This window comes from Oryx dammah, unplaced genomic scaffold (assembly GCF_014754425.2).
Source record: "Oryx dammah isolate SB20612 unplaced genomic scaffold, SCBI_Odam_1.1 HiC_scaffold_29, whole genome shotgun sequence".
In the NCBI taxonomy this organism is placed as follows: Eukaryota; Metazoa; Chordata; class Mammalia; order Artiodactyla; family Bovidae; genus Oryx; species Oryx dammah.
The window spans coordinates 55,046,502-55,071,824 of record NW_024070213.1 but is presented as its reverse complement, the minus strand read 5'-3'; the positions used below and the strand labels follow the sequence as shown (position 1 = coordinate 55,071,824).

Sequence of the window (25,323 nt, the reverse complement as noted above, 5' to 3'; positions counted from 1 at the left end):
TAGACTGAATAAAAAGATTACCCTCACTAGTGTATGTGGGCATTGTCCAATCCAGTAAGAATCTATTAGAACAAAAAGAGTAAAGCAGATTAACTCTATGCTTGAACTGGAACATTCATCTCCTCCTGCACTTCAACACGGGTGCTCTGAGTCCTGGGCCTTAGGACTCAGACTGAATTACACTACAGGCTTTCCTGGTCGGCAATTTGCAGACAGTAGACTGTGGGACTCAGTCTCCAATTCCTATAATAAATCTTAGACATGTCTATCTATATATCCTGCTCATTCTGTGTCTCTGGAGAACCTTGACTAATATAATGGAATTCCAGGCACAGGGACTAGGATGAGGGAAAGATATGTTTGAGTAAAAAAATGGTTAAAATGATTCATTATTACTGGAATTCAAAGGTTATATATACATGTCTGAGGAGGATAATGCTATAGGAGATAGGGAACGATAGGTGGGTAGGAGACAGATAATCAAGTAATTTTATGCCATGGAAAAGAGTAATTATTTTCTTTCTCAAGAACAGAGAGATATTTTCCATTTGTAGCAAAATGGATGGACTCGGAGGGTATTATCCTAAGTGAAATAAGCCAGGTAGAGAAAAACAAATATGGTATGATATCTCTTGTACATGGGATATATAAAACACAACAAAGTAGAGAATATATTTTTAAAAAGAAACAGATTTCCAGATATAGAGAACAAGCTCGTGGCTACCAGTGAAAAGAGAGAACGGGGTGAGGAGCAATGGAGAGATAGGAGATTAAGAGGTACCAACTATTATATATAAAATAAGCTACAAGGATATATTATACAACATTGGGAATATAACCAATATTTTATAATAACTATAAATGGAGTATAACCTTTGAAAATTGTGAGTCACTATATTGTACACCTGTAACATATAATTGTTGTTGTTCAGTCGTTAAGTTGTATCTGACTCTTTGCAACCCTATGGACTGCAGCATACCAGGCTCCTCCATCTTCCACCAACTCCTGGAGTTTGCCCAAATTCATGTCCATTGAGTTGGTGATGCTATCTAACCATTTCATCCCCTTTCTCCTTTTGCCTTCAATCTTTCCCAGTACCAGAGTCTTTTCCAATGAGCCGGCTCTTAACATCAGGTAGCCAAAGTATTGGAGCTTCAGCTCCAGCAACAGTCCTTCCAATGAATATTCAGGACTGATTTCCTTTAGAATTGACTGGTTTGATCTCCTTGCAGTCCAAGGGACTCTCAGGAGTCTTCTCTATCACCACGATTAGAAGGCATTAATTCTTCAGTGCTCAGGATTCTTTATGGTCCAACTCTCACATTTGGACACGACTACTGGAAAAACCAAAACTGACTATATGGAACTTTGTCAGCAAAGTAACGCCTCTGCTTTTTAATATGCTTTCTAGGTTTGTCATAGCTTTCCTTCCAAGGAGCAAGAGTCTTTTAATTTCATGGCTGCAGTCACCATCTGCAGTGATTTTGGAGCCTAAGAATATAAAAAATCTGTCATTGCTTCCACTTCTCCTTCTATTTGCCATGAAGCGATGGGAGCAGATGCCATTATCTTAGTTTTTTAATGTTAAGTTCAAGCCAGCTTTTTAACTCTCTTCTTTCACCCTCATCCAGAGGCTCTTTAGTGCCTCTTCACTTTCTGCCATTAGAGTGGTATCAGCTGCATATCTGAGGTTGTTGATTGTTGATGTTTCTCCTGGCAATCTTGATTCTAGCTTGTGATTCATCTAGCCTGGTATTTCATATAATGTACTCTGCATATAAGTTAAATAAACAGGGAAATGATATACACCCTTGTTATATTCCTTTTCTGATTTTGAACCAGTCCATTGTTCCATGTCCAGTTCTAACTGTTGCTTCTTGAGTCGCATGCAGGTTTCTCAGGAGACAGGTAAGGTGGTCGGGTATTCCCATCTCTTTGAGAATTTTCCACAGATTGTTGTGATCCACAGAGTCAAAGGCTTTAGCATAGTCAATGATGCAGAAGTAGATGTTTTTCTGGAACTCCCTTGCTTTCTCCATGATCCAATGAATGTTGACAGTTTGATCTCTGGTACCTCTGCCTCTTCGAAACCCAGTTTGTACACCTGGAAGTTCTCATTTCACATACTGCTGAAACCTAGCTTGGATGATTTTGAGCATAACCTTGCCAGCATGAGAAATGAGGGCAGTTGTACAATAGGTGGAACTTTTTTTGGCATTGGAATTGGAATGAAAACTGACCTCTTCCAGTCCTGTGGCCACTGCTGAGCTTTTCAAATTTGCTGACATATTTAGTAACATAATATTGTATATCAAATACACTTCAATTAAATGAGGAAAAAGAAAAAGAACCAAGAGATACGATCAAATTTTTGTTACACAAACATTATCTGGGAGAATGTGAGAGAAAGAATAAAGCAGGGAAGAAACTAGGAAGGAGGAGATATAGGAAATCTACAATTTCTACCTCTTAAAGAACAAATAGACAAAACAATCCAAGTAAATAAGGGGACAGTCTTTAAGCAGTTCAGTTCAGTTCAGTTCAGTCGCTCAGTCGTGTCCGACTCTTTGTGACCCCATGAACTGCAGCACGCCAGGCCTCCTTGTCCATCACCAACTCCCAGGGTTCACTCAGACTCATGTCCATTGAGTTGGTGATGCCATCCAGCCATCTCATCCTCGGTCGTCCCCTTCTCCTCCTGCCCGCAATCCCTCCCAGCATCAGAGTCTTTTCAAATGAGTCAACTCTTCACATGAGGTGGCCAGAGTATTGGAGTTTCAGCTTTAGCATCATTCCTTCCAAAGAACACCCAGGACTGATCTCCTTCAGAATGGACTGGTTGGATCTTTGCAGTCCAACGGACTCTCTAGAGTCTTCTCCAACACCACAGTTCAAAAGCATCAATTCTTTGGTGCTCAGCCTTCTTCACAGTCCAATTCTCACAACCATACATGACTATTGGAAAAACCATAGCCTTGACTAGACGGACTTGTGTTGGCAAAGTCATGTTTTTGCTTCTTAATATGCTATCTAGGTTGGTCATAACTTTCCTTTGAAGGAGTAAGCGTCTTTTAATTTCATGGCTGCAATCACCATCTGCAGTGATTTTGGAGCCCCAAAAAATAAAGTCTGACACTGTTTCCACTGTTTCCCCATCTATTTCCCATGAAGTAATGGGACCAGATGCCATGATCTTCATTTTCTGAATGTTGAGCTTTAAGCCAACTTTTTCACTCTCCTCCCTTTACTTTCATCAAGAAGCTCTTTAGTTCTTCTTCACTTTCTGCCATAACAGTGGTGTCATCTGCATATCTGAGGTTATTGATATTTCTCCTGGCAATCTTGATTCCAGTTTGTGCTTCTTCCAGCCCAGCATTTCTCATGATGTACTCTGCATAGAAGTTAAATGAGCAGGGTGACAATATATAGCCTAGACGTACTCCTTTTCCTATTTGGAACCAGTCTGCTGTTCCATGTCCAGTTCTAACTGTTGCTTCCTGACATCCGCTGGATCATGGAAAAAGCAAGAGAGTTCCAGAAAAACATCTATTTCTGCTTTACTGACTATGACAAAGCCTTTGACTGTGTGGATCACAATAAACTGTGGAAAATTCTGAAAGAGATGGGAATACCAGACCAACTGACCTGCCTCTTTAAGCAGAGGGGATTCTAAATATCTTCAGATTCTAAATATCCTCTAAATATCTTAGAACCTTCTGAAGCAAACTCTGGTTCAAGAGCTCACTGAATTTCCTGTGAAAGAAATTTAGCTTGCTATGCCTCAACTGTAGAAGTTACATGAGATTGATTCTTCCCATAGAGAAGATTTTATCTTATTGGCTCAAACTTAGTTTGATAGTCATGGCAAATGAACGTTCTTTGATTGCCAGAAAGACAACACAAAAATTCCAAGTGTTCTGTGCATGCATCACAAAGTGGTGAAAACGAAATTAATATATGATTTAGAAAAAGGAATATGAAGATTAAAAAACTAATAAATATGGGAAAGTACTTAGGATAGTACTTCACATATAGCATTCACTAAGCAACTGTTAGCAAAAATAATATAAAACATTTGCTATAATAAATATTAGCTATAATGATTAATATTTACTTGTAATACATAGAATACATATAATAATGTTATTAATAATTATTGACCCCTGATTTATAAACAAATTTCAAAAAATCAACTTGGTAAGACAGTCAAGTACCATGTAAAACCTATGAAATCCATGTTTTTGACAGAATTCACTAAGAAATTCTGGGTTTAGACTTAACACTCATTGCTCTTTAGCAGGTGCATTAAGTATGAACAAAGATGGGACACCGAATTCATTTAATCATCATAGCTTGACAATTTTAATTGTTCTGAAATCTCATGGGCAGGGTAAGTACCTTCTGTGCTAGAGACTTGTTTACTTTTTTGGTAAAGACAACTGATGAGTCTGAGATTTCTATCAAACAGAATTCTCTGCCTCCAAATATTTTCAACCTCAAGGTTAATGCTTATTTCCATTTTCTACTGAACTTCTGAACATTCAGGGCTAAAGACTTGGATTTGCTTCATTTACCCAGCAACCATAAAATGTTTCTTTAGGTAAAGTTGGATGAGTTTTGAGAGACTTTGGACCTCAAGCTTGTGTGTAATTCTTCATACTTGAGAAAATCTCAGTAACTTCCCATGCAAAGATTTTAATCTACTTCATACAGAGGCAAATGGTTGAAAATTACAATATAAATCAAAAATTTTAAAAAGGAATAGAATGGTCTTAGAAATGTTGAAGACCAAAACCTCTTTATTCCAAACATGTAGTTGTAGTTAGATAAGTTAAAATAAGTTGAGATTCATAATGCCTCAAAGTCATGGAGGCAGAAAAAGAGCTTTGTTTTCTGGTTCAATCACTTCATGGCAAATGGATGGGGAAACAATGGAAACTGACAGACTTTATTTTTTGGGCTCCAAAATCACTGCAGATGGTGACTGCAGCCATGAAATTAAAAGACGCTTGCTCCTTAGAAGAAAAGCTATGACCAACCTAGACAGCATATTAAAAAGCAGAGACATTACTTTGCGAACAAAGATCTGTCTAGTCAAAGCTATGGTTTTTCCAGTAGTCATGTGTGGATGTGAGAGTTGGACTGTGAAGAAAGCTGAGCGCCAAAGAATTGATGCTTTTGAACTGTGGTGTTAGAGAAGACTCTTCAGAGTCCCTTGGCCTGTAAGGAGATCCAACCAGTCCATTCTGGGGGAAATTAGTCCTGCCTATTCATTGTTAACTGCCATTGTTGCTATTATATTACCACTGTGAATATTGTTGTCACAGGCATTGTCATCATCATATCATTATATGTCTTTCAAGGCTCCCCATTACTGGGCTTACTCTTCTCCAACTTCATGCATATTCCCTTCCTTCTGTATTAAGGGAATGACTTCCTTGTACTCATTACCTGCCTCATGCTTTCTTGACCCTCTATTTTCACTCATGCTAGTCTTTCTACACATTGTATTCTGTGGCTACCCCATCCTCATTTTCAACTTCCTTGTGGCTTTATTTTATTAGTGCTTCAAGGTTCTTCCATGTCCTCCATAAGATGTTCTAGGATACTTCCAGTAGGAGTAACTTCTTCTTCCTATAACCTCCCACGGCACATCATTTGTTTCTCTTCTATGGCCAGTTTTCATTTTTGACGGACAGGGAGGCCTGGCATGCTGCGGTTCATGGGGTTGCAAAGAGTCGGACATGACTGAGCGACTGAACTGAACTGAATACTTGTGTATATGTCATATGTTTCACCAGACTTTAAACACCTAAATGACACAAGCCATGTCTTATCATCTCTTTGTCACAACAGTACCCAATAGAGTATTTCTTTTAACTGCTTCATGAAAGGTCTGGAAGAATAAAATTAGACACATCTTAATCTCCTCTGCTACTTACTAATTGCGTGATCTTAGTCAAATTACTTAGCCTTCCTGAAACAGGTTCATTTCCTCAAAGAATTAAAAATTATGCTTATGTCACAGAATTGTTCTGTGGTTAAATGGAAATGATTCACGTAAAGTGCTTAGCATAAAAGTTGATACATACTTTTCAACACACATGCATTTTACAAATTGGATAACTGTAGAATGCTCAGCAGTTATAAAGTACAATAACTGTGTTTATAATTTAAAAAATCATCAAATACAAGAGAAGGAGTAATAGAGTGGCCAACATATTGTAATGATCTGATGGTTTTGGTCCAACAACTACATCAGAGTGGGATACGTGACACACGAGGCATCCACAGCAACACTAAGATTATGGGTTTAGAAAGAATGAAGTCATTGACTTTGATTCTCCATAAAGGCTCTAGATCTTTATTCCATTAAAAAATATGAACAATACAATCAGAGCTCAAAAATAATATATACTGTGGAAGATTCTCTGGTATATGTTCAGCCTTAAAGAAATGAACATAATAAACTGAAACTTTGACATTTTATCACAAAGATGGCATAGTTCAGTGGTGATAATATACAGAAGTATATTGATAATGTTAATTGTTTTATATATTAATATTTTTAAATTGGCTTGTGTTCTATTGGAAGATAAAGAGACTGTTAACATAAGATCATAACAATGGTAGGAATTTTACAATTAAAAATGCTAAAATGATTTGAAAATTTCCTTCTGTGATATCTCTACTACCTGAAGTATTTTAGAGGATTTCAATAAATCAATAAGATATATAGATTATCTAGGGAGAATCTGTTTCCGCAGGCCATTAAGCTGTTGGCAGCACATTTATCCAATTATTTATGACATGTTCTGATTAACGAATTTGTATTATCTGGAAGATAAGTTCAGTCCTATTCAATACACTATTAAAGTTTTATTATCTGCTCCTAAAAACCAGAGTTGAGTGCATAATTACTTCTTTCTTTAGCATTTTACAAATATAAATGGGCCCATTTCCAATAACAAAAGATTAACCATTGCACAATGCATGCTAGAAAAGAGTGCTCATAATATCACATTTTAAATAATTGGAAATGTATTTAAATATATTTTACTCAAACTAAAGTGTGACATAAACCATCTGTGTATAACAAAAATTGCGTCTGCTTAAATTCTATGAGAACAGATTATAGTGACTATTATGTAAAAAATTACCAAATTATTCTAATAGCTTTATTTTTTAAATAATTAAAAAGCTTTCTGTCTTTAGTATTCAATATAATAAATAGAATTAGGGTGCAATATATTGAAAAATTTTTATATGCTATTTTACATAATAATTGCAATTTACTACCTCACTCTTCTGGTAGTGAAACCTAGAAATTTTGGGACTAGCCATTATGCTTTCCTATCTGTCATGTCTTAGATAATCTGTCATCATATTCTGATGTGTTTTCCTAGTTCTTCAGATCTGACTTTTCCTTGTATTCTCATTGCTTTCCTTATACCTGGAATAAATTATAAATCTCTTTAATATGTTTAATCTGCGTACATAAGAGTTGTAGATGTTCAATACATAATAGATGAAAGAATTACTTATCTGATTTTCTTCTTGGTCTCTCTATTCAGACACAATCTCTGGAACTAGTGTAAGACAGATTTTCATTTATTATTCAATTCAGGCTCTATATGTGACATAATCATTTTAAAGACAAGTTTAACCAGAATATGTCTATTCATGGGAATATTTATTTATTCTTATTTGAAGACTAAGGTACAGACCTAACGTCTGTATTATATAAACATATAAATACATGTATCTGTCTAACATAAAGGAAGTCCTCAATAAATTTTTTTTTTAACGAATGAATGAACTCATCAAAATGAATGAGTTGAGGCCATTCCCCAGATGATTCAAGAGACTCCTCAGTGTGTCAGGTGCTAGAGATTCAGCAGTAAAGGCAGACCCCCCCCAGCTTACTGCTATATCACTACATTTAAACAGGAGTTTAATTATTTTAAAAATAGAGTTTCACATTAAAAGAAAGTAAAAGTGAAGTTGCTCAGTTGTGTCTGACTCTTTGCGGCCCCGTGGACTGTAGCCTACCAGGCTCCTCTGTCCATGGAATTTTCTAGGCAAGAGTACTGGAGTGGATTGCCATTTCCTTCCCCAGGGATCTTCCCAACCCAGGGATCGAACCCGGGTCTCCTGCATTGTAGGCAGACGCTTTACCATCTGAGCCACCAGGGAAGTCTTTTAATATTAAAAGAAGCCATTTTAAAATGACAGATTGTAAAACTCATAAAAGTTTTTAAAAGATTTGGGCATGATTTGATCAACAAATAAATTTCAAAGAATAAAATAAAAAGAAGCAGAGTATGAACTTATAAATTAAAAGAGTCTTAAGAAACCTATCAACCAATTATAATATAATTTACATTGGTAACAACCTGATTCAACCAAACAAAAGGGTAAAACATAAACAGAGAATTGGGGACATTTAAATATCAAGTGGCTCATGAATAGTAAGGAATTATTGTTTGATCTTTATTTAGATGTAGTAATGCTGGAAAAGACTGAAGGCAGGAGGAGAAGGGGACGGCAGAGGATGAGATGGTTGAATGGCATCACTGACTCGATGGACATGAGTTTGAGTAAGCTCTGGGATTTGGTGATGGACAGGGAAGCCTGGCGTGCTGCAGTCCATGGGGTAGCAGAGTCAGACACAACTGAGTGACTGAACTGAACTGAACTGAACTGAATGATATTTTGGTTATATTTTAAAGCCCTTATTGTTCAGAGTTATACACAAGATATGAACACATGAGATATGTCTAAGATTTTCTTCAAATGATCCTAGGTGTCCATAGGAGTGAATGGTTGGTACAAGATTGGTCCTCTGTTGATAGGTTTTGAAGTTAGGTGATGGGTTCATGAGTATTCAGAATACTATTCTCTTTATTTCTGTACATGTTTGAAATTTTATATAATAAAAAATTTTAAGTCATGTTGGTAAAACTATAGCAGAAAGTTTGAAAACGTTATTTTGATCTTTTAGAAAAAAAAAGTGGCATGGAATAAAATGCTGTCATACCTAGCTTCCTAAATGCTTTAACTGATGCATTTTATTTAAATACTTTAACTATATATTATTGAATTAACAATTAGCTAAAACAACAAACTAAATGGTAGAGTCATGATCTGTATTTTGCCAAGGATTTTAATTTTACTGGTTTTTATTAACTGTGTGCTCCTCTTAAGTAGAGCATTTAGTCAGACAAGTGATGAAACTCCAAAAACAGAATAAAATGTTAGTTTCCTGTAAATTTCTTCTGAATATCTACCTTTTTAGTGATTTTGAAATGAACTTCTTTTTAAAAATATTTATTTTTTAATTGAATGATAATTGCTTTACAGAATTTTGTTGGTTTCTGGCAACATCAACATGAGTCAGCTACAGGTTCTAATAGCTGAAAGCCATAAAGTCAAATGTGGGTTTGGTCAAAAATTCTGGTTTTGACTGGATCAAGCAAAACACTTCTCAAAGTGTAGTAGCAGCACAATTTGTTATATTTGCAATAAGAAAATAGTGGCAAGGACTATAAAAGTTACTTAAGAAGGAACTGCACGAGGAAATGAAGCACAAATGGAAATACCACAGAAAGTAGAATGTAGGGCAAGTTCCCAAGGAGATCACAGAGAAACAGCAAAAGCTTGTAGGGCTTGGGTCAAAAAGGCTCAGTAGGAAACAGGATGCCACATCTAAGGGACATAAAAGGAAACCAAAAAATTTCTTTTACTATTTCAGGAACCAAAGAGAGCTAAATGACACACTTTGCTTCTACAGTAGACAGAAAGGGAAAGCCAATGGCCTGTGATAGTAAAAAATGCACAGGCAATTGGTAATTAAAAAAAATTCTTAAAGGAAAGACGAACTTGAAGGAGAAATACTAGTGCATTGATTGATTGTGAGGTACAAATTTAAGATGCAAAAGGGAAAATATTTTTAAAATTTATTCTAACATGATTTATTATGATGATCTTATAATTTATATTCAAAGATATATAAACAGTTGACCATCATATATGATGGAATATTATGCAGCCAATAAAAGTCATGCTTTAAAGGCTATTTAATAACAGGACAAATTGCTAACAATATAACATTAAGTGATAAATGCAGAATCATATATTGTCTGGAAAGGATGATCAAACCATTAACAGTAGTTATGGCTGATATGGTTATTAGTAATTTTAATTTTCTTTATTGTTTGTACATTTATTGGATATTCTACAATGAAAATTATTTACTTTTATAGTTAACTATAACAGTAAAAATATTGTTTAAAGCACCAACTCCTCAATCTCCAACTGTATATATAATGGCCTTGTTATAAAACAAGGCCATTGATATAACTCTTGTTGGCTTCCCTGGTGGCTCATCTGCCTGCAATGTGGGAGACCTGGGTTCGATCCCTGGGTCGAGAAGATCCCCTGGAGAAGGAAATGGAAACCCACTCCAGTATTCTTGCCTGGAGAATCCCATGGACGGAAGAGCCTGGTGGGCTATCATCCACGGGGTCGCCAAGAGTCGGACACGACTGAGCGACTTCACTTTCACTTTAAGGTTGTCAAAATCATCACTTTGCCAAATGATACGAATGCTTTTTGCTTTTATTCTCTAGTTCTCTGTGACATTTGACATTGTTGGCCACCTCATACTAAAATTTTCTGCTTCTTTGCCTTGGCTGTTCACACATCAGCCATCACCTAGAAGATCACAGGGACTCTGTCTTTACTACAAGCCATTCTGTGTGTTGCCACATCAGTCCACTGCTTTCATCCTTTCAAAGACTTCTCATAGCACATAAGGTGAGTTACTTAGGGCTTTCTCAACTGCAAGTAACCTACTGAAAAGAAAAGGACAGTTTCAGGTCCAGAAATTTAAATTTAAATTTCAAAGATTACTCTTTGTTGGTTCTGTTTTCTCTCATAGTTTCATCTCTTATAAGCAGATGAGTTCTCTCAGAGACTGGAATGAGAAGGAAATGCCATAGATAATTTCAGATTTTTATATCATCCTGGCTAGCAAATTCAAAGCCAAAAGAGATGCTTTCTCTTCCATTATTCATGAAATTCAAGTCAAAGTCTCTGAATAATACTTCAGAGAATAATATGCTTACATCTTGGATTAATTACAAAGGCTAAGAGGGCAGGCCCATGAAACAGGTCCAATTCTATGGATAGAGGGACAATATATATGATTAGCAGCCTGATCAATGTGGAATGCCCAAGGGGGAATTCTTTAAAGGCAAATAGCTGCTGCTGCTGCTGCTAAGTTGCTTCAGTCCTGTCCAACTCTGTGCGACCCCAGAGACGGCAGCCCACCAGGCTCCCCCGTCCCTGGGATTCTCCAGGCAAGAACACTGGAGTGGGTTGCCATTTCCTTCTCCAATGCATGAAAGTGAAAAGTGAAAGTGAAGTCACTCAGTCGTGTCCGACTCTTAGCGACCCCATGGACTGCACCCTACCAGGCTCCTCCATCGGGGTGCCATAGGAACACTGTTAATAAGAGAAGTGGTGAGGAATACTGGGCAGATGAAAAAACAAATATCCCTTACATAAGGTAATACCCAATCTCCTTAGCCTAGCACTCTTGAATTTTTTTGGACAGTCCTTTGCCTATTTTTCTATCCTAATCCTTTGCCATTTACTCCCAAGAAGTCTACAGTCTAACCCTGCTGAACTTTCTGCTCTTTTCAGAATAGTCTGTGCTAGGTAAATTTAAGAAGAAGGAGGTAGAATAGTGGCCCCCAAATATATTCACACCCTAATTCTTGGAACCTGTGAACATTATCTTACAGGACAAAAGTTATGCTGAGATGTGATCAAGGTTAAAGACCTTGATGAGGAAATTACCTTGGATTATCCAGGTTGGCCCAATCTAATCACGTGTGTATGTGCTCAGCTATGCCCAACTCTTTGTAACCCCATGGACTATAACCTGCCAGGCTTCTCTGTTTATGGGATTTTTCAGGCAAGAATACTGGAGTGGCTCATTTCCTCCTCCAGGGGATCTTCCTGACCTAGGGATTGAACCCACATCTCCTGCATAAGCAGGTAGATTCTTTACCACTGAGCCACCTGGGAAACTGAGTTCTAAAATGCAGAGAACTTTTCTCAGATATAGAGAACCAGAGAGATGGCAGTGTGAAAAGAACTCAACAAACTATTGCTGGCTTTGAAGGCAGAGGAAGAAGGCCACAAAGAATGTAGGTGACCTCTAGAAGTCTCTAGAAGGAAAAGGCAAGGAAATGGGTTCTTTTCTGGAGCCTCCAGAAAGTAACGTAATTCTACTGACATTTTGATTTTAGCCAGTGAGACTTATGTCAGACTTAAGAAACTATCACAGAACTGAAAGATATTATACTTATATTGTTTAAGCTACCACATCTCTGATAACTTGTTACAGCAATAATAGGAGGCTAATATATAAGCCGTGCTACTTCAGACTTTTGTAGAGAAGGAAAACACTTTCCTGGCTGGGTCTGAGAATTGAACTAACAAAGACAAATTAATAGGAGAAAGGCAAACAAGTTTATTTAATATAAGCTTTGTGTGACACAGGAGCTTTCAGAATGGAATGAAGACCCAAAGAAACAGTAATTTTATGTGCAATTGCAGAGGAATATGATAGATTAAGGAGCATGAAGTAATTGTAATAATCTGGGGAATATTCACAATAGCTATTTCGTAGAATTCTTTTCAGCATCCCTTTGTCTGTGGAGATAAAGATGCTTCTTTCCTTTAGTACAGAGAAGACACCTCTCACATGAGGATTTTATGAACTATTTCAGGGAAGAAGGGTGAGGAGAGGGGGTCAGAGTTACCTTTTTGCTTCTGTTATTTTTTCAAACTCCTTTGGCTTAAAATATGCAATACACTAAGGTGCCATATTTTGGGATAGCACACCCTGAACCCCATCATTTTCTTGCTTTTGCATAATCTGGCCATTTCATGTAAAACATCTTCTCTACTGACCTACCTGACTCACCCAGTCTGTTTGGTAAACATCTACTCTGTTCAAAATATAACTCAAAGGTCTCTATGAAACCTTTCTTAGTATCAGCCCCATGAAGATGTGAGTACTTCTTTCCTATGGCCACACAACATTCTCTGTATTATTGTGCTATAGTATTTAGCATACTATATCATATTCCCTGATAGAAACCACAGATCAAACAATGTTGGGAACATACTACATTTTAATAAGCTGTTGGTAAATGCCAGAAACGTCACTGCCCTGATTATTCATTTTGAAATTTAAATGAGGAGAAAGAATTGGAAACTGTAAAATGTTTAGCATATTGCAAAAAGAGAATATGAACATAACATTATAGATTTAACTTCTATTACCATAAAAATGCTGGAAATCAATCAATAGTGAAAAAATTTTCAAATACATTGAAGACTGCAGACATTTTTATTATAGGAAAATCTTGTCAATTATTTAGTACCAAACTAATAAATTTTGGGGTGAGAAACTGGTTAAAATCAATCTTTCTTGATGTAGCAAGGTTTTAGATTGAATTATATACATCAGTAAACAGAAAATATGGTGTTTTCCCTAATGGCATTAACTAATAGCTAATGCTGTCACCTAGAATATGGCCAAGACATTTATATCAAGTCAATGTGAAAAATGGCCTCCAAAGGATTCTTGCCCCCTGAAATTCACTCTTTGGTAGTCCCCTTCCATATTAAATAGGACTAACCTATGTGAGCAACAAAACTTCAAAAAAGGAACAATGTATGACTTCTGAGGCTAGATCATAAATAACATTGTTATTTCCACATTACTCTCTTGAATTGCTCATTCTGGGGAAAGACAGACAGTGTTGTGAGAACTCAAGAACTCAATACTCAAGCAGTCTCATGGAACAGTCAACTGGGGAAGAACTAGAACTCCCAGTGACAAGTAACACCACAATTTCAGCTGTTTAAGTGAGCCCCTTGGGAATCAGATCCCCAGTCAAACTTGAAGGTGATTGCATCTCTAGCCCATTTCTTGACTGCAGCCTCACAAGAGATCCTGAGTAAGAATTACTCAGCTAAGTTGCTCTCAAATTCTTGACCCATACAAACTGTGAGAGCTAATAAGTCGATTGCTGTTTTAAGTTTTGGGGGTACTTTATTATGCAGCAATATGTAACTAGCATACCACCTGTAGAATAGACATAGAGATAAAATTCACGTAAAGTATTTCCTCATGTTAGTCATGGATTAAAGAAAAGGTTATTGTCCTTTCACTGTCAAACTTAGCCTTACAAACCATTAAAATGGAGAGTTTCAGAACCAAAGGAGATAACCTTAGAGCACTTTATTTCTTTTCATTTTTATACCAAACAACAAGAACAACAGTGAAGTCAGGCTAGTCCACTGCCAGTTCTCAAGTGAACAGTGGTGAGAATGGAACATTTCCTCCAGATTTTTTTCTACCATTGGAGGAGGTGAAGCTGGATGGTGTGGTGATTAATTTTATGTGTCAACGTGATTTGCCCACAAGGTGCCCAGGCATTACTCAGATTAAAGATTATTCTGGGTGTGTTTGTGAGGATGTCTCTTGGTGAGATTAGTATTTGAAGGAAGACTGAGTGAAGCATATTTTCCTCCTGTATGTGGGTAGGCCTCATAAATTCTCCTGGGTCTCCAGCTTGCCAACTGCAGATCTTCAGATTATCTGTCTCCATAACTTGTGAGCCAATTCCTTATAGTAAATATATCTATTCCTCTTACTCAACTAAACATACATATGTAGTTCACACAGTAGTAAAGAATCTGCTTGTCAATATAGGAAATATAGGAAGATCCCCTGGAGTAGGAGATGGCAACCCACTCCAGTATTCTTGCCGGGAAGATCCCATGGACAGAGGAGCCTGGCAGGCCACAGCCCATGGGATTGCACAGAGTTGGACATGACCGAGCATGCATGCATATGTATGCGTCCTACTGGTTCTCTTTCTCTGGAGAATCCTGACTCACACAGAGAGTGAGATGCATAATGTGACTTCTGAAAATGAGAAAGAAATGATACACTGTAAGTCTTGCTCTTGATAAAGTTCAGGAGAGAAGCATAACTTTGGGGCTTTTCTATTTTCCTGAAAAAAAAAAAAGAAGAAGAAGAAAGTATAAAAGCTACCCTCCATCTTTCAGGTTTGGTCTTCCTGTGGCTTGTCACATTTTTCTTAGTTTAGAGAGTCTATGGATGAACACATATTCAGTGTGTCTCTCTATATATAATTACTGCATCAAGTGTGACCATCACAGAAGAAATGACTTGATGTCATCTCATCTACAGCATCAGGGAAGATGTTTTAAGCAAGGAGAAGAGAATGATGAAGAAGGGAAAAGGAAGAACAACCTAGGCTAACCTGTGTGGAGACAGAAAGTGAAGAACTGATTCAGGCACAGACCAGAATTGCTCCATTGCTGTTGAGTTAACCCAGATACACTCTGGTAAATTCCTAAAGAAGATGAATTAAATGAAACACTTAAACTCCAAAGAAAGTGATTCCTGCATACAGCAAGATGGAGTGCAAACAGAAGAAATGAACCTTCATTTTACCTTAAATTATTCAGTTCTGAGAAAGTAATACATTATTATTGAAATACTTTCTGTATATAAGGTAAATTTAGAATCAGATAAAATATTTATGATTCTGATAAACTTTTTCACTTGAATCTATAAATACTCAGCCTAAGGTATTGGAGCTTCCCAGGCATACTAGTGGTAAAGAACCAGCCTGCCAATGCAGGAGACATAAGAGACTCAGGTTCGAGCCCTGGGTCAGGAAGATCCCCTGGAGGAGGGCATGGTAACCCACTCCAGTATTTTTGCCTGGACAATCCCAAGAACAGAGAGGCCCAAGAACAGGTGGGCTGCAGTCTGTAGAGTCGTGAAGAGTCAGACACAATCGAAGTGACTTAGCATGCATGCACAAGGTATTGTTGGCACCACTGTTTACAAGTCAGAGCATTTTTGCAGACTTGTTATAAAACTGCTTCAGTGTAGAGTGGCTGGATGATTGTCTTCAGTGTCCTGAAATTTAATAGTAGAGTTGTGTAATAGAGTTCAGTCTTTCTAAGCAGGAATAGCAAATTACTATTTTTTGCCATCATATGACTGCTAGTATATAATTAGAATTTTAATTTTTATAAGTATTTAAAAATGGTCAGGCTGCAGAAGTGAAAAATTTCCCCGTGCTCTCTGTATAGGTAGAGAAGCTAGAGAGTAACCTCCACAAAGAATAGTATCAGGAGTTCAGAGGTGTAGCCAAGGCCCAGAGCTCTCTCTTCCCCATGTCTAAATTCAAAGAAGTCAATACAGAATAAAAAAGGTAAGACTTTACTATGTGCCTGGAATCTACACGCCTAGATTCTAGGCAGTTCTTAGGATTAGGCCTTAAATGAAGGGCAGAACCCTGTTGTTTTCATTCCTGATCAAGTCTAAGCATCTATGCACTCGATGAGTACTTCTTTTTTTTTATTTAAAATTTTATTTTTACTTTATTTTACTTTACAATACTGTATTGGTTTTGGCATACATTGACATGAATCCGCCATGGGTGTACATGAGCTCCCAAACATGAACCCCCCTCCCCCCTCCCACCCTACATCATCCCTCCAGATCATCCCCTTTCACCAGCCCCAAGCATCCTGCATCAAACATAGATTGGCGATTCGTTTCTTACATGATAGTATACATGTTTCAATGCCATTCTCCAAAATCATCCCACCCTTTCCCTCTCCCTCAGGGTCCAAAAGTCTGCTCTACACATCTGTGTCTCTTTTGCTGTCTTGCATACAGGGTCATCATTACCAAAATGAGATGGATGAAACTGGAGCCGATTATACAGAGTGAAGTAAGCCAGAAAGAAAAACACCAATACAGTATACTAACACATATATATAGAATTTAGAAATATGGTAATGATGAGTATTTCCTAAATGTATGAAGGAGCTAGGAAATTCTCAGAAGAAAACAGTCAAGTGAAGAAATGGCACCTATGGAAGTCAAGATTTTCACTAACTCTGGGGATTGCTACTCAGTCACTGTTCTAGGCTAGGTTTTTGATTTTTCAGGCAACAGAGCACTTTTTTGGAATAACCTCTAGATTAGGGCTTTAATCTTGGATTTACAGACTCCCAAGGAGTCAGATCAAGCCTTGGGTGGTCTGTGTAGACCCCAAAATGTAATGCAAAATTTTGGATGCAATCATAAATTTTCCGAAGATTTCTTGATTCTCAAAGTCTCTGTAACCCATAAAAAGTTAAGAGCTCTTGCTCAACAGAGAAATTTAGAAGAAGATAGCCTCTCCGAAAGGGCCATTTGAGAAAACATCTGAGAGGAAGTTGAACTGTGGGGTTGCCTGGAGGAAGAATGCTGTTGGCACTGGGAGCAACACATTAAAGGCCCGATATGGTGGTAAGGTTGGTAGGTTTGAAGAGTAATAAGAAGGCCTTTGTCATGGAGTAGAGTTAAGAAAGGAAGAGTCATAGAAAATAAGTAGGAAAGGTAGCTGGGAGCCAGATCACGTAGGGCCTTGTTAGTCCCTGTAGGAATCTTATCATTTTCTGAATATAACAAGATGTTGTTGTTTAAAGAATATGGTCAGGGAGACAGAATAAATATTCACAGTCTATGAGAGTGACAGGATGTCTTTGAAATATGTTATTTCCTGGGCAGAAAAAACAAAACAAAACTATAAACTCTGGAGATACAGTCAAATATTTCATAAGCACTGAATAAATACTTGTAAGGTGGATGTGTTTGAAAATGATTAATAAGGAACATATTGTGTATTATTTAAGCCATCATGATGGGTATTAATTTAGTTCTTTAACAAAAGCTCTACCATGATCCTGGATGGCAACAACTTATTTCTGGAGAGTTGAATGAATTCATTATATTTCCCAGAAACCCAGGCTTTTAAAAAAAATTATTATTTATTATTATTTTTTTTTACTTTACAATACTGTATTGGTTTTGCCATACATTGACATGAATCCACCCCAGGTGTACATGAGTTCCCAGTCTTGAAGCCCCCTCCCATCACCCTCCCCATATCATCTCTCTGGGTCATTCCATTGCACCAGCCCCAAGCATCCTATATCCTGTATCAAACCTAGACTGGTGATTCATTTCTTACATGATATTTTACATGTTTCAATGCCATTGTCCCAAATCATCCCACTCTCTCCCTCTCCCACAGAGTCCAAAAGTCTGTTCTATACATCTGTGTCTCTTTTGCTGTCTCACATACAGAGTTATCATCACCATCTTTCTAAATTCCATATATATGTGTTAGTATACTGTATTGGTGTTTTTCTTTCTGGCTTACTTCACTCTGTATAATAGGCTCCAGTTTCATCCACCTCATTAGAACTGATTCAAATGTATTCTTTTTAATGGCTGGGTAATTCTCCATTGTGTATATGTACCACAGCTTTCTTATCCATTCACCTGCTGATGGACATCTAGGCTGCTTCCATGTCCTGGCTATTATAAACAGTGCTGCAATGAACATTGGGGTACACATGTCTCTTTCAATTCTGGAGAAACCCAGTCTTTACAGAGGCAGTTATTTTGGTATTATGCCAATACTTAGGTATTTTCACTTAGTTGATCTTTCAGGTATATAGGAAATTTGCATAATAAATTTTGCATGTATATATATACCCTCTTTAGCTACAAAGGAATTCAAGTGATACATATTCCTCCTAAGTAAAATGTTCAACAAAAGGAAACAAATACTTACAACAGTGATCTGAGATGAGGAGAGGATGGTAGGAAGGTTTAAGCTACAGTTTATGCCAAAATTGTTCATTTGGAGGAAATAACTGGAGTGGCTATTTCTAACCACAAAATATACAGGTGCTTATTAAGGGTTGTTATGTAAAATGAAAACTGCTAAGTGTCATAAGAAGGTTTTAAAATTTAGAACTCATTTACTCATTTATTTGTTATTCTTTCAATCAAATCAAGTAGCATCTTCACTACCCAGATAATCATGATGGTGTGATCACTCACCTAGAGCCAGACATCCTGGAATGTGAAGTCAAGTGGGCCTTAGGAAGCATCCCTGTGAACAAAGCTAATGGAGGTGATGGAATTCCAGTGGAGCTGTTTCAAATCTTAAAAGATGATGCTGTGAATGTACTGCACTCAATATGCCAGAAAATTTGGAAAACTCATCAGTGGCCACAGGGCTGGAAAAGATGAGTTTTCATTCCAATCCCTAAGAAAGGCAATTTTGAAGAATGCTCACACTACTGCACAACTGTACTCATCTCACAAGCTAGTAAAGTAATGCTCAAAATTCTCCAAGCCAGGCTTCAGCAATACATGAACTTATAGATGTTCAAGCTGGTTTTCGAAAAGGCAGAGGAACCAGAGATCAAATTGCCAACATCTGTTGGATCATCAAAAAAGCAAGAGAGTTCCAGAAAAACATCTATTTCTGCTTTATTGACTATGCCAAGGCCTTTAACTGTGTGGATCACAATAAACTGTGGAAAATTCTGAAAGAGATGGGAATAGCAGACCACCTGACCTGCCTCTTGAGAAATCTGTATGCAGGTCAGGAAGCAACAGTTAGTACTGGACATGGAACAACAGACTGGTTCCAAATAGGAAAAGGAGTCCATCAAGGCTGTATATTGTCACCCTGCTTATTTAACTTATATGCAGAATACATCATGAAAAATGCTGGGCTGGATGAAGCACAAGCTGGAATCAAAATTTCCGGGAGAAATATCAATAACCTCAGATATTCTGATGACACCATCCTTATGGCAGAAAGTGAAGAAGAACTAAAGAGCCTCTTGATGAAAGTGAAAGAGGAGAGTGAAAAAGTTGGTTTAAAACTCTACATTCAGAAAAGTAAGATCATGGCATAAGGCCACATCACTTCATGGGAAATAGATGGGCAAACAGTGGAAACAGTGACAGACTATTTTTGGGGGCTCCAAAATCACTGCTGATGGTGATTGCAGCTATGAAATTAAAATACGCTTGCTCCTTGAAAGAAAAGTTATGACCAACCTAGACAGCATATTAAACAGCAGAGACATTATTTTGCCAGCAAAGATCCATCTGGTTAAGGCTATGGTTTTTCCAGTGGTCATGTATGGATGTGAGAATTGAACTATAAAGAAAGCTGAGCACCGAAGAATTGATGCTTTTGAACTGTGGTGTTGGAGAAGACTCTTGAGAGTCCTTTGTACTGCAAGGAGATCCAACCAGTCCATCCTAAAGGAGATCAGTCCTGAGTGTTCATTGGAAGGATTGATGTTGAGACTGAAACTTCAATACTTTGGCCACCTGATGCAAAGAGCTGACTCATTTGAAAAGACCCTGATGTTGGGAAAGATTGAAGGCAGGAGGAGAAGGGGACAACAGAGGATGAGATAGTTGGGTGGCATCACCAACTCAATGCACATGAGTTTGGGTAAACTCCGGGAGTTGGGTAATGGACAGGGAGGCCTGGCATGTTGCAATCCATTAGGTCGCAAAGAGTCGGAGATGACTGAGTGACTGAACTGAACTGATCATGAACACATGTACTGGGTAGTGTGCTATGAGCCAACGTGAAAGTGTAAGTTGCTCAGTTGTGTCAACTCTTTGTGACCTGTAGACTGTAGCCCACCAGGTTCATCTGTCCATGGGATTTCCCAGGCAAGAATACTGGAGTGGGTTGTCATTTTCTTCTCCAGGAGGTCTTCCTGATCCAGGAATTGAACCTGGTTCTTCCACACTGCAGGCAGATTCTTTACTGTCTGAGCCACCAGGGAAGCCCCAAAAGTAAAAGAAAAAGTTTTAATTTCAACTATTAATAATTCACAGTCTAGTAAGAACTACAGTGGCTACTAATTCTAACTAAAAATAAGGTCAGCATATTTCTTCACAATAGACTGTTAATCTCTGGTTGCTCTTTGGAGTTGCTGTTCTCCTTTTCTGCTTTGACTTTGCTTTTAATCAATAGAACTGTCAGCATAAATAGATATGCGTGCTGTGTATGCTCAGTTGCTTCAGTCGTGTCCAACTCTTTGCAACCCCATGAACTGCAGCCTGCCAGGCTCCTCTGTCTATGGGATTCTCCAAGCAAGAATACTGGAATGGATTCCTAGGCCCTCCTCCAGGGGAACCTTCCTGACCCAGGGGTCGAATCTGCATCTCTTATGCATCTCCTGCATTGGCAGGTGGGTTCTTTACCACTGGAGCTGCTTGGGAAGCCCATAAGTGGACATATCAGATGGTAGTCCAACTGGACAAATGCCTAATTCTTGCAGTCAGTTTAGACTGCTTTAAGTTCCCTTCTGCTCATCCTCTGAAAGTACTGCAGAACTCACTTCAGTATTTCCATCCATAATCCCTTTGTGGTTCTTTAGATGTGTGCACACACTGGTTACTGCATGGAAAAGCTCTCTCTATTCATAGAGAAAGTCTATGTGATTTAAATGATGTTAACTCTCATTTCAGTACTTGTACATCAGGCAAAATTAAGTCTTGCCTTTGCATTTAGAAGGATTCTACTTCGTACTGAATCCTCAGCAGGACAACATTATCTTTGATTTACACATTGGTAGATTAAAATGGTAAAGGGAGGGAAATAATCTCTCCAGCTCACAGACACCTTTCAGACCACTCAGTGTCTACAGTAGTCATATGACTTTGTAAATACCTTTCAGTTTCAGTTATCTATTGCTGTGTAACAAAGAATCCCAGATCTTAGAGGATTAAACCAAGAAACACTTTATTTTGTTCTGATATTGAAACATGGACTAGGCTCAGCTGAGCAGTTCTCCTGGTGAGCTTGCTGCAGGTCATTGGTTGGTGTGGATACATTCATCTGGTGGTACTGCTGGGGGATGCTGGCACAGTTCCTCTGTCTTATGTCATCTCCCTCTCTATATGTTCAGCCTCCTCACATTATCTTTCTCAGGGTCATGGCTTTTTTCACAAGGAACATCAACATTGTCAAGAATCCCAGGGCTTATTAAGTCTTAGCCCCAGAACTAAAATGCATTACTTTAAAGAAATTCTGTAAGGGAAAGAGACTCACAGGGCAAATCCAGATTTAACATGAGAAAAACACATGGGGTGTGAATTTCCACGTGGTGTGAATACTCAGAAGTATGATTCCGTGGAGATCTCTAATAACTACAATGACTATAACTGCCTTGAATCAAGTGATCTATAAATCTGTATTAGACACCCAGGTTGTAAAGGAACTTTAGTAAGGCAGAGCTCCTTAGGAAGGGGAAGGGGTATTAGTCCTTGATGATCACGGTCCTAACTGTTCTGTACATCAAACATTTGTTCTAACAATGCTTAATTTTTAGAAGTCATCTTGCCTTTAATCATCCTAGTCCCTTTGTCTGGGACAGCTTTCCTTCACTTTTGACATCTGGCAAAGGCTCTCCTCCTCCTACAAGCTCCAACTCAGGATTCACCTCCTTCAGGAGGTCTTGCCTGATGTTCTCACATTCTGTTAGGCCATTGTTTCTGAACTTGCAGAACATATGTGTTAATATCTTCTACAGACTTTACCATATTGTATTACTACGCCTGAGAGTTTCTTTCATGAATTTGTTTCCACAGAGAGACTGTGAATGGACTCTGAAGGTGAGCCCTATCTTATTAATGTGATTCCTGTCACTCCTTAAGTACCCAGTAACAACATCTTGAAACACAAATGGAGCCACAGGAGTGCATCTTGTACAGTCCAATTTCATCAGAGTAGCCATAATAATGCAATGCAAATAAATATTGGATGGTTGATTGAATAAATCTATTTTTCTTAGTTACTGAATAAGAGATATGAACTCTGACTTCAGATCTGGTAAATTTTCAGTAAGCTTCACAAACATTTCAATTCCTAGCTTGGAAAAAAGCAGCAATATGCCTTGGGCATAACTTTTCAAGGAATATCAATGTTTAACAGCATAAACCTTTCAGGTGGGGGCAAATGGCTAAAAATAAATCCTGTATCATTTAAAATTCTGAGGGTATGCATTCATGCTTCCAAGAACAAAACTATTCTCTTGCTCTACAAAACAGAATAAAATCTGTAGGAAACCAAATTTCTTTGCTAAGTGCGACAAATCGATATGGCTACAGAGCAAGAGATAACATAAAACAATAGGTCTCAGGGAAGACACCAGGAGTAATTTTGAGGTGGCTGAAACCCGGTCTTCATCCTAAAACCATACTTACTGCATTCCCATAGATCAAGTTTTTAATTTTATGCTATATGCAAACTGATATATGTACAATGATTTCAGTTGCAAACCCTAAATAAACATGAGAGTAATAGCGTGCCACTCAAGCATTTGCCAGCATTACTGCCCTCTCTTCCATTAAGAAGAAGAGATGCCTCTCTCATTAAGGCATACGGCTGCCTGTATTTGACAATTTTCCCCTAAAAAACTAAAAGATTCTGCAGGGGTCTGGATCAGCAGGTGACTCATAGCACTTGAATTTGACATGCCATTGCTAAGGCAATGAAACATCATAAACACATTTTCCAGCTACCATTTTTTTTTCCCTGTTTTCAGAATCTGTTATTCTAAAGGGAAGAGACATAGTGGCAAGAACTCTTGATGAGAAGGCAGAAGAGTTGGGTTCTAAGTATGGTTCTGCAGCCCCTTAGCCATATGACACTGGACAAGTCATCTGACCGCTATGGGTTAATAAGATTCCTCATTGATAAAACATCACTGGAGAGAAATATAAAATCTAGAGGTCTGCTTTTTTATCCTCTAAGAATTTGTGATTTCCCATGACCCTGGTACCTTTTATAACAGAGGATTTACTTTATAACTTGATTATTTTAAATCACACTTACAACCTGGATTATCAAGAGTTTCTAACTAGTGCCTCTGGGTAGATTAAGTCCAATCTTGGCCCCTGAAGAAATAATGAACAAAAACCTGAATCAGGAGGGGAGGTCACAGATTAATTGTTTAAATTAACTGGCTTTCAGTTTTCTCATCTGCCAAATGAAGGGTTGGGTTTGATAATCTCAAATCCTTCCACTTGTCAACAGTCTCCATGAGTCTTAGGGTCTATTTCTCTTCATATAAGAGAAGAGTAACTAAAGCCCTGGACTGTGTGTGTGATTTGCCTGAGGCTTCACAGCTGTTTAGTGGTGGAACTTTCTGGTAGGCAGAGGACAACCTCAAAATGTTAGATCTTGACCATTTGGGTCCCTCAGGACTTCCAAAGACCACTTAAGTAGTTAATGTGACTGTGAATCTAGTTTCTGAAATAGTTCTTATTTGTGGAACTTTTCCCAACAACAATAACAAAGTAAAATCACAGCTATTCATGTTAATTCAATATTTACTAAAGGCTAAGTGTATCCTTAAGTGCATTTTACATGCATTGTTTCTTTGGATCCTCACATGAATCCTACAAGATGGGTGAATGATATCCCCTGTCGACTAAAAAAGAGATATACAACTTGAGAGTTGTGAGTTAAGTTTTGTTTGTGGCAAAATGAGGACTGCAGCCCAGGAGTCAGCATCTCAGATAGCTCTGAGAGACTGCTCCAAAGCGGCAGTGAGGGAAAGTCAATATATAAGGCTTTGGAGAAGGGGGAGTTCAGTGCCATGAAACACTCATTTTACAAAAGGTTTTTGTTAGTCACGAGGATCTGATGTCACCATGAAGAGATTCAGTGCTTCTCTAGATACGAGGAGATGCAAGGATTGAGATCATAAAATCTGTTCCTAAAAACATCCAGTTATGGATGTGACTGGTGATAGAAGCAAGGTCTGATGCTGTAAAGAGCAATATTGCATAGGAACCTAGAATGTTAGGTCCATGAATCAAGGCAAATTGGAAGTGGTCAAACAGGAGATGACAAGAGTGAACGTCGACATTCTAGGAATCAGCGAACTAAAATGGACTGGAATGGATGAATTTAACTCAGATGACCATATATCTACTACTGTAGGCAGGAACCCTGTAGAAGAAATGGAGTAGCCATCATGGTCAACAAAAGAGTCTGAAATGCAGTACTTGGATGCAATCTCAAAAACGACAGAATGATCTGTTTGTTTCCAAGGCAAACCATTCAATATCACGGTGATTCAAGCCTATGCCCCAACCAGTAATGCTGAAGAAGCTGAAGTTGTATGGTTCTATGAAGACCTATAAGACCTTGTAGAACTAACACCCCCCAAAGATGTCCTTTTCATTACAGAGGACTGGAATACAAAAGTAGGAAGTCAAGAAATACCTGGAGTAACAGGGAAATTTGGCCTTGGGATACGGAATGAAGCAGGACAAAGGCTAATAGAATTTTGCC

At 38.0% G+C, this 25,323-nt stretch overlaps 1 protein-coding gene and 1 non-coding gene across 8 annotated transcripts in view; both read right to left on the bottom strand.

Annotated features, from left to right (window-relative positions):
- Nucleotides 1-25,323, bottom strand: part of ANKS1B (ankyrin repeat and sterile alpha motif domain containing 1B) — a 1,164,007-nt gene that overhangs the window by 430,853 nt on the left and 707,831 nt on the right. The window lies entirely within an intron of this gene.
- Nucleotides 8,126-8,197, bottom strand: TRNAC-ACA. The gene has a single exon. It is a non-coding gene; the product is annotated as a tRNA-Cys (tRNA).